Genomic DNA, 11254 nt, shown 5'->3' on the forward strand with positions numbered 1-11254 from the left:
GCTGAGGCATGAGAATTGCTTGAATCCGGGAGGTAGAGGTTGCAGTGAGCTGGATCATGCCACTGCACTCCAGCCTGGGTGACAGAGTGAGACTCCATCTCAAACAAACAAACAAACAAACAGACAAAAAACCACTCTCATAACAGCCCTATATGTTAGGGATAATTAATATCACTGTTCCCATTTTAGAGATGAAAAGACTGAGGCACATAAAGGATGGGTGACTTGCCCAAAGTGAGGTTCAAACCAGGCTGTCTTGCTCCAGAGTTCGAGCAGTGACTCAACATGCCATCCTGCCTCTGTAGGGTCCCTACAGATAAGAGCAGGGGCTGGAAAAGAAATATTTGGAGAAAGGGAAGATTTGGGGTTTGACAGCAGTGAATTTGAGCCCCAGCTCCTCCATTGTGCCTGTGCCACCTCTGACAAGTTGCATAACCTCTCTGGGCCTCTAGGCCTCAGTTTTCTGAACTGCAGAGTGGAGAGTATAATGAATACCCCCTTCCCACCAAGATTCTTGCGGGCATTAAATGAGATGACAGATACAAAGTGCCTGGCACACAGCAGGCAGTCGGTAAATGGTAGCCCTTACTAAGGATTGCACAGTTAATCAGATCAGGACTTTCACAAGATGACACTGCAGATCTGGACCCATTCCTGGTAATCAGTCTCACGGACAGGAGCCAGCATAGTCTTACAGAAAGTGCTCTGAGAGTCCTGGACTGAGAGTCCTGGGACTGAGTTCCAGTTCTGTCACTTGGGTCAGAGTGCTGCTCAGCCCTAAGCTGGAGGGTCTCTGCTTTTAAATGGGGGAAAGGGGTCAGCCTGGATGTTTCTAAGATTAGTCCCAGCTCTGGCATTCTGGGATTCCTTGAGGTAGGACAGACACATTCGGTCATTCAATAAATACCAAGTGCCCAAGTGGACAAGACACTGCAGAAAGTAAAGCATTTAAGGTAGGACTTGTCTTGAAGAACAGGGAAAAATTTTGCTGGTGAATGGTTATTTTTCACCACTAAAAGCAATGTGCAAGTGGATATTCATTTGCAAACAAACAAACATTAAAAACTTTATCAAAGTTTTTTGTCACCACTGCACTCCAGCCTGGGTGACACAGCGAGACTCCGTCTAAAAAAAAAATAGTAAGATACACAAACATAAAGATAATAAAATAAATACAAAGTAAAATATAATAAAAATGATAAAATGCAAAAGTAAAATACAAACAAAATGTTTGCAAATCATATATCTGATAAGGGACTTTCATCTAGAACATATAAGGAAATCTGAAAACTCAATGGTAAGGAAACAGACATCCCAATTAAAGCTGGGCAAAATATTTTTTTTTTTTTTTGAGGCTGAGTCTCACTTCATTACTCAGGCTGGAGTGCAGTGGCGCGATCTTGGCTCACTGCAAGCTCTGCCTCCCAGGTTCAAACGAGTCTCCTGCCTCAGCCTCCTGAGTAGCTGGGATTACAGGCGCCTGCTACCACGCCCGGCTAAATTTTTTTGTATTTTTAGTAGAGACGGGGTTTCACTGTGTTAGCCAGGATGGTCTGGATCTCCTGACCTCATGATCCACCCGCCTTGGCCTCTCAAAGAGCTAGGATTACAGGTGTGAGCCATTGCGCCTGGCCAAACTGGGCAAAAGATTTGAAGAGACACTTCACCAAATACAATGCTAAGATGGTAAACACATAAAAGATGCTCAACATACAGTTGTGAAAATTAAAAAGAATACAGCTTTTTGTTTGTTTGTTTTTAGACAAGATCTCACTCCATCACCCAGGCTGGAGGGCAGTGGTGTGAACATGACACTGCAGCCTCAACCTCCTGGGCTCAAGCCATCCTCCCCACTTAGCCTGGCTTGAGTAGTAGCTGGGACCACAGGCATGCATCACTACACCCAGCTAATTTTTAAATTCTTTTGTAGAAACAAGGTCCCACTATGTTGCCCAGGCTGGTCTTAAACTCCTGGACTCAAGCAATCCTCCCACCTCAGCCTCCCAAAGTGCTGGGATTATAGGTGTGAACCACTGTGCCCAGCCAAAAAGACTGTATCAGGTGTTGCTGAGGATGTGGATCAACTAGAATTCTCAAACACTGTTGGTAGCAACGTAAAATAGTACAACCACTCTGCAAACCAGTTTGGGATTTTCTTTTTTTTTTTCTTTTTACTTTAAGTTTTAGGGTACATGTGCACAATGTGCAAGTTTGTTACATATGTATACATGTGTCATGTTGGTGTGCTGCACCCATTAACTCGTCATTTAACATTAGGTATATCTCCTAATGCTATCTCTCCCCGCTCCCCCCAGGGATTTTCTTAAAAAGCTGAACATACACCAGCTATATGATCTAGCCATTGCGCTCCTAGGATTTACCCAAGAGAAATGAAAGCTTGTGTCCATTCAAAGATTTGCACATGAATATTCAGAGCAAATCTGAATAAGAGGATATTATTTGTCACAGCCCTAAACTGGAAACAATCTAAATGTTCATCAGCTGGTGAGTGGATAAACAAATTGTGGTATATTCAGACAATGGAATACTATTCAGCAATAAAAATTAATGAGCCTTTTTTTTTTTTTTTTTGAGACGGAGTCTCGTTCTGTCACCCAGGCTGGAGTGCAATGGTGTGATCTCGGCTCACTGCAACCTCTGCCTCCCAGGTTCAAGCGATTCTCCTGCCTCAGCCTCCTTAGTAGCTGGGATTATAGGCACGCACCACCACACCCAGCTAATTTTTTTGTATTTTTAGTAGAGACAGGATGTCACCGTGTTGGTCAGGCTGGTCTCGAACTCCTGACCTCAAGTGATCCACCCATGTTGGCCTCCCAAAGTGCTGGGATTACAGGGGTGAGCTGTTGCGCCCAGCCGTGAGCTATTTATACATGCAACGATGTGGGTGAATCTCAAAATAATTATGTTGAGTGAAAGAAGTCAAATGAAAAAAAGCACATACTGTATGATTCCACTTCTACAGAATTCTAGGAAATATGAACAGTTAACCGATAGTGACAGAAAGCAGATGAGTAGTTGCCTAAGGATGGAGAGAGCCAGCCAGTGAGAGAAGGAGAGGTTCCCAAGGGGCCTTTGGAGCCAATGAATATGTTAATTGTCTTGATTCTGGTGATGGTTTCACAGTGTATACATATGTCAAAATTTATGAAATTGCACACTTCAAATAGGTACAGTTTATTATATGCCAATTATACCCCAAAAGCTGTCAAGAAAAATCACTGTACAAAAATTGAATTGGTAGTAACAGGAAAGACAGTCCAAATATGTTAGGATCGAAATATACTTAAAAAGCACCTTCCAAGATAGCAAATATAATTTTATAAATACGCACAAAAATGTAGTAGAATATTTTATGATTAAAAATGCACGCAAGGCTGGGCGCAGTGGCTCACGCGTGTAATCCCAGCACTTTGGGAGGCCAAGGCAGGTGGATCACCTGAGGTCGGGAGTTTGAGACCAGCCTGGCCAACATGGTGAAACCCTGTCTCTACTAAAAATACAAAAATTAGCCAGGCATGGTGGTCATGCCTGTAATCCCAGCTACTTGGGAGGCTGAGGCAGGAGAATTGCTTGAACCCGGGAGGTGGACGTTGCAGTGAGCCGAGATCACGCCACTGCACTCTAGCCTGGGCGACAGAGGGAGATTCTGTCTCCAAAAAAAAAAAAAAAAAAAAAAAAAAGTGCTCACAGACCCTTCGTCCTGGCAGTCTAACATTTAGGGAGCCGTCTTACAGGGGGAGAAAGAAACACAGTGTGGAAGGTGAGACTACCATATAAGGATGTGCAGGTTGTTCACTGCACAAGGAAGGACACCACACCAATGGGGCATGTAGGGCTGGAATCCGGCCTACACGCCACTTGCCAAGCTGCGTACTTTGTTACAGGCTGGTGTCTACGGGAGGGGTATTTTTTGCTAATTTGCGCAAAGATACTAAACGGGTGATATGGTTTGGCTCTGTCCCTACCCAAATCTCATATTGAATTGTAGTTCTTGTAATCCCCATGTGTCATGGGAGGGAGCCGGTGGGGGGTAATTTGATCATGGGGGTAGTTGCCCTCATGCTCTTCCTGTGATAGAGTGAGTTCTCATGAGATCTGGTGATTTTATAAGGGGCTTTTCCCCGTTTTGTTTGGCATGTCTCCTTGCTGCTGCCACATGAAGAAGGACATGATTGCTCCCCTTTCTGCCATGATTTAAGTTTCCTGAGGCCTCCCAGCCATGCTGAACTGTGAGTCAATCAAACCTCTTCCCCTTATAAATTACCCAGTCTCGGGTATGTCTTTATTAGCAGCATGAGAATAGACTAGTACAATGGGCTACACAGCCCAGTCTTTAAAGACATATATCTCAGGATAATTAGTCCAACATTGTCTGCAATAATCACTGCAACAAATCAGAAATGACCTGGATGCTATTAGTGGAAGAAGCGGTGAATCAAGTCACCCAGCCATGTAATGAAAAAGTATGAAATGATTAACAAGAATGAGGTAGCATCACAAGAGTCGACCTAGAGAGAGGTCCAGGGAGAATGTTAAACGAAAGAAGCATATTGTGAGGTGCTGTGCATTGAGTGGACCCAAGGTTCCCACTCACACTCCTTGGAAGTCACCCAATAATCCCCTTGATTCTCTGCCTGTGTTTTCCTTTTCCCTCATGTTTCTCCAAACATCTTCCTTGTTGATGGTTGGAGGTCATTAAACCAGCCTTGGATGGCTGTATTAAGGCCTTCAATTAACAGAAGACATAAATCTTATACATAAAGACTATTCTGTATATATAAAATAAGATTGTGGGGCAGTCCCAGTGGCTCACACCTGTAATCCCAAAACTTTGGGAGGCCAAGATGGGAGGATTGCTTGAGCCCAGGAGTTTGAGACCAGCCTGGGCAACAAAGTGAGACCCCATCTCTACAAAAAATTTTAAAATTAGCCAGATGTGGTGGTGCCTACCTGTTGTCCCAGCTACTTGGGAGGCTGAGGCAAGAGGATTGCTTGAGCCCAGGAGTTTGAGACTGCAGTGAGCTGTGATTGAACCACTGTACTTGGCCTGAGCCACAGAGCAAGACCCTGTCTCAAAAAAAAAAACAATTTTTTATGGCAAAAGGAACGTATTTGTATAAATATATATGATGTATATGTACATATGTTTGAAGAGACTTAGAGAAGGTATATGGCAGTGTGTTGGAAGATTTACCAAAGTGTATTGCTTATACTTCTGTATTTTATTATGGGAGACTATTAACTTTTTCTTCACACACTTCAGCATCATTTGATATGTTACAATGGGCATATATTTTAATCATCATCATCATTGTTAATATTATTTTGTAATTAACAAAACAGGGAATATAGGTGTTCCTTGTATTGTTCATGTTACTTTTCTGTAAGTTTGGAATTACATAAATTTAAAAACTTAAACATTTTAAAACAAAACAAAATAAAAATAGTTTATTTTTTCAAGAAATTAAATACTAAACCAGTACAGATCCCTTTCAAAACTGCTAACTAAGCTGAAATGACCCACACAAAAATATTCAGATTAAAAAAAGGAAGGTCTGGGCTTTGGATGTGACCCTCCTCTTCAGTCCAGGGGAATCCAAGGCCCCTCTTCATCTGATAATTCATGAAGCATGGAGAGTGTTAAACTGTGGCCATGACTCCTATGCAGAGGCTAGAGAGAATCTGTGGCCTCCTGACATCTTAGGAAGATGTTTCTCTGTGCATCTTTTGTGCGTCTTCGGCTCTTGTCCGATTCTCAGAGGATCTGTGACCTAAAAGAGGCTAAAGTCCAGAACTTCGCTTTATCTTTAAATTCTGTCATTTGCAGATATGATTTCAGTAAGTCAGCCTACAAACTGAAAACTTTAACAGCCAGGACAAACACAATGATTTTTATTAGTATATTCATTATACTAAAATTCACTGTAAAAATGAGAAAATCCTATAAAGCCAGAATATCTGCAATTATAATTTTTTATTTTCTGTTTTTGTTCATTTCTACTTTTTTTTTTTTTTTTGAGACAGAGTCGTGCTCTGTCACCAGGCTAGAATGCAGTGACACGATCTCAGCTCACCACAACCTCTGCCTCCCGCATTCAAGTAATTCTCCTGCCTCAGCCTCCCAACGCACCCACCACCATGCCCAGCTGATTTTTGTATTTTTAGTAGAGACGGGGTTTCACCATGTTGGCCAGGATGGTCTCAATCTCTTGACCTTGTGATCCATCCACCTCAGCCTCCCAAAGTGCTGGCATTACAGGCGTGAGCCACAGTGTCCAGTCCATTTCTACTTTCTAAATATACTACAGTGAACACGTATTATCTTGGCAATAATAAAATTCTATGAATACATTTATTAGTATAAATATAAACATGTATATTGAACGATGCATAGACAAAAGCCTAGAAGAAATCACACCCAAGATACTCACCATGTTTATGCATGAGTGATGGGGTTGTGGGTTTTTAAACTTTCTTCTTTGGGTTTACTAGGAGTTCCTACATTTTCTTTATTGCTTTTGGAATAGTGGAGAAATTATTCTGAAGCAATATGAAATCACTTCCCTCAGCTGGGTGTGGTGGCTCATGCCTGTAATCCCAGCACTTTGGGAGGCCAAGGTGGGCGGATCACTTGAGGTCAGGCGTTGGAGACCAGCCTGGCTAACATGGTGAAAACCCGTCTCTACTAAAAATACAAAAAATTGGTTGGGCGTGGTGGTGGGTGTCTGGAATCCCAGCTACTTGGGAGGCTGAGACAAGAGAATTGCTTGAACCCAGGAGGCGGAGATTACAGTGAGCCGAGATGGCGCCATTGCACTCTAGCCTGGGCAACAAGAATGAAACTCCAACTCAAAAAAAAAAAAGAAATGATCAGTTCCCTCCTGTTGATCATTTAAGATCTCTTTTTTCTAGCCCCCCGCCACCCCACAACTGGCACCTTTCCTGCAACGCCTCTCACTCCACATTCGTAGCCTTGTTTGGAGAAAGCGGGGACAAAGAAGGCTCACCCAGCCATGCTGGGGATGACTTTCTTTTGGGGCTCAGCCCCTGAGTCACATGAGAAACCCTTAAGCACAAACTCCAGACATCTCACTCTCTCTCCCACCGCTGCATTCTCATGGGAGAGTTAAAAGGTTGAAAGGGCAATCTAAGAGTTGGAGTAGCTGAGGCTCAGACAGGCTGAAGGGAAGAGGCTTTCTCAGATTCAGGGATTTTTCTAGATTCAGAGATTTTTCTAGCACAAGAGAAGCAGGGTAGAAATTGGGAGGCTGGGCTCTGATGTCAGGCTGCCTGAGTTCTAATTCCAATTCTCCTGAAGTATTGGAGTTCCAATACCAGCTGTGTGACTTCAGGCTATTTCCTTAACCTCTCTGAGCCTCAGTTTCCTCATCTGCAAAATGGGGTAGTGATAGTACCAAGAAGGAGGTTGTGTGATATGAAGACATATCAGTAAAGCATCCCATAAAATGTGAAATCATGAACACTCTCCCTCCGTAAATGAATGATTTATCGAAACCTGCATAATTTCGTAGCAGGCAGACCAAGAAAATTGTAATCTCTTCACACCATAGCTATAGGGTTGCACCACTTTGGCAGGTGAACAAACACACAAACCACCTTTGTCGATATTAGTCTCGAAGTACGTGAGCTTGAAATGATGTAAGGTCTTTAGTGAAAGGGCTTTCATATTTTAAGAAATTCATCCTCCCAGGATTGTAAAATTCCAACGACATACTTTACGTGCAGCGCCTAGGTTAGTGCCCGGCAAGAGTGTTTCATGTGCAAATATCTACTCAAAAAGATGACTTGGCCTCCTGCCCCCGGGGCCTGGCAGCCACCCTGAGACCCCATCCAACACTGCTGGCCCCACCTTTCCTACAGGGGAAGGGGCTGCTGGTATTCTCCTGGCGAGGGTCCCATCTGGTTCTTGCCCCAGAAACAGAAGGTAAATAGGGGCTGGGGGCTTGCAACAGAAATCCTGGAACTCCTCCTGGGCTAGGAAGTGGTGTCCCAGCAACAAGTCAAAAGTGGGAGCAAGGGCATGTGGTATGTGACCCCAAGATGCTCCTCTTCCCCCTTGCTTGGGGGTCCCTACTTGTCAGTAGTTTATACACCACCTCCTCCAGGAAGCCACCCTAGCTTCCCTCTCCCCATCCTGCAACCAGAGCCTCTTCTGGCTTCCTCACACTCTGCTTACCCCATCACAGCACTTGGCACTATCGATTCCAATAGCCTGTCCGTTTGCTCAATGCTACACTCCTCGTGCCTCCCACCTGGTAGACCGAGAGCTTTGAGGAGGACAGGGAGTGTGTTTTATTGTCTGTATCTCTGGCATCTAGCACAGGGCTCAGAGTGAGCCCTCCATAATCAGGTATGTGAGTAAGTGCCTGGGCACATGAGTACATGAGTAATTTGGCACAACTTGTAGGGCAGAGGTTAAGAATCTGGGCTTCAGAGCCAGACAAACCTTGATCAAATCCCAGCTCCGCATCTCCCTGGCATGGAACTTGGACGAGTTCTTTCCTCCCTGGGCCGTGTCATCCTCATGGGTAAAGTGGAAATAATAACAGTTCCCAAAGCACCAGTTATTGTGAGGGTTAAAGGCAGCAGTCACAACAAAGAATGAGCTCAGAGCCTGCATGCGTTCCATAAATGCAAATATTCCATAAATGCCCTCTGTGCTGCTGTCTCCCCAGCTCCTAGAAGTGTGGCGGCTGGAAGCCTCCATCCCCTCCACCCCAGGAATGTGAAGGGCCCACCTTGGTGGCAGTGGAGGGTCGGGGGAAAGCTGGTGGGCTTCCTGACCTGGATCCACTGCTCCTTTCAGAGACAAGGGTTGAGACACTGGCCTCAGCCTGGCTCACCCTTCCTGGGCCTCAAAGCCTGGGGCTCCCCTTCTCCTTGTCAAAATTAGCCTATCACATCCTGTGAAACTCAGGTGGGTGACTCAGAGACAGGCGGGCCACCTCGATTGCTGTTCCCAGGGCTGGGCTCATGGGCAAGGCGAGGCGTGGGCCCTCCACACACACCCACACCCCACAGGGACCCCGGGCCAGCAGCGAGCACCCCTTCCTCCCTCTCAGAAGCAGCCAGGGAAGCCCACCTCCCCTGACTTTTTCTCCTCTTTTCTTTTCTTCCCACTCGTCCAGCCTCTTGTTTTCTGCCCCCAAGGTGAAAGTGAGATCTGTCATTAGAAATTACCATGACTGACTGTCTAGCAGCTAACAGCATTGAGGAGAAGGGAGGAGTGGGGTCTGCGGGGCTGGCTCAGTGGGTTTTTCCCCAGTCCCTCCCCCGACTGCCCTCCCAGGATGGCAGAGCCAGATGTGTTCACATGCAAAACACACTAATTGTTTCTGGAAATCATCTGGGAAGATCTTCCTACAGCTGCAGTTCTCAAAAGGTGGTCTGTGGACCCTTGGGCATCCCGAAGTGCCTTTGAATCTTTCACCTTTTACCAAAGACCCTTGGATGGGGGCCACAAGATCAAAACCATTATAATCATCCTGAGATGGTGTCTTTATCACTCTCATTCACTCACAAATATTTAATGGAGTTTTCCGGGAGCTCTGTGACATGTGACATTGCAACAGATTGAATGCAGAAGTAGATACAAGAATCCTGCGTGGTGGCTCACACCTGTAATCCCAGCACTTTGGGAGGCTGAGGCAGGCAGATCACTGGAAGCCAGGAGCTCGATACCAGCCTGGCCAACATGGCGAAACCCCATCTCTACTAAAAATAGAAAAAAATTAGCCAGGGATCGTGGCACATGCCTATAATCCCAGCTATGCAGGAAGCTGAGGCATGAGAATGGCTTGAACCCGGGAGGCAGAGGTTGCAGTGAGCCGAGATGGTGCCACTGCGCTCCAGCCTGGGTGACAGAGTGAGACCCTGTCTTAAAAAAAAAAAAAAAAAGCTTTCCCAATAGGCTGTTGCACGTGTGTGAAGCCATCCTTATAGATAATGGTGAAATTGTTTCGAGTGCTTCCCCAATCCCTCTAGGTCAAGATCTGAACCAGCTGCTCACCCTGGGGAGGGTGGCTTCTGTAGGAATCTTCTGGCCAAAGTCCTCCGCCTCTACAGTTGTTAACAGAGCGGGGACAGCTCCAAGTCCTGCCCTTCGAGATTCCGCTTCTTTTGGGGGCTTCTCACTGATCCCTGCTGTCTTGGGGAGGGGAGCACAGAGCTCCCTTTGGTGGTCTGCTTAAAGCACAGCCTCGGAGCTCTTGCCTTCATTCCCCATAGTGCAGCTGAGGTCCTTTAAACAAGAGGTTGGCCGGGAACGGGGGCTCACACCTGTAATCCCAACCCTTTGGGAGGCTAATGCGGGAGGATCGCTTGAGCCCAGGAGTTTAAGACCAGCCTGGGCAATATAGCGAGACTCTGTCTCTACTAAAAATACAAAAAATATAGCTGGTGTGGTGGCGCGCATCTGTAGTCTTGACTACTGGGAGGCTGAGGTGAGAGGATCGCTCGAGCCCAGGAGATCGAGGTTGCAGTGAGCTATAATCACACCACTGCACTCCAGCCTGACTGACAGAGTTGTCTCAAAAAAATAACAATTTTTATTATAATAAACAAGAAGTCACTAAGTCCCTGGGTGGGGGAAGGGAGATAGGAAGGAAATAAACACAGACGGCAGCACAAGACAAAGTTACCTGTGTCACCTGCCACGCCCCTCAGCCTTGGTTCAGCAGCCTCAGGTTCAGCAGCCTCAGCAAGCACTCAGCTCCCTGTCTACCTCCGTGTGCAGGAGGCCTCTCTCCATCCCCCAGAACATCCCCCACCAGAACACCCAAGCTCCGCCAGGCCCAGATCACAGTGAGTGAGGCCCAGAAGGATGCAGAGGCCCCTTCCTCTGCCAAAGCCCTGCCTTCCTGACTCAGGACCTGCCAGAGGATCAACTCCCTCTAGCCCCAAGGTGGAGATGGAAACAGCCTGCCATACTCCTCCTCTCGCACCCAGGCCAGATGGCCCTGCTCATCACTGAGCCCACTTACAGCCTGGGAATCCTCAACACAGGCCCCGCTGAATTCACTGGGGTCCTTGGGTTCCATTAACCCTAACTGTCCTCCTTGACTTACGGCCTCAGTAGGACAACCAGCTCAGATGGTAGTCCCATAAACCCAGATAGGAGAGGTATTATTTCTTCCCAAAATTCACCCTTTAAAGACACCAGTTGCCTAACAAAAATGGGATACCAAGGCCCCAGATATGGCCCTTCATTGCT

The sequence above is a fragment of the Gorilla gorilla genome, chromosome 1 (assembly GCF_029281585.2).
Source record: "Gorilla gorilla gorilla isolate KB3781 chromosome 1, NHGRI_mGorGor1-v2.1_pri, whole genome shotgun sequence".
In the NCBI taxonomy this organism is placed as follows: Eukaryota; Metazoa; Chordata; class Mammalia; order Primates; family Hominidae; genus Gorilla; species Gorilla gorilla.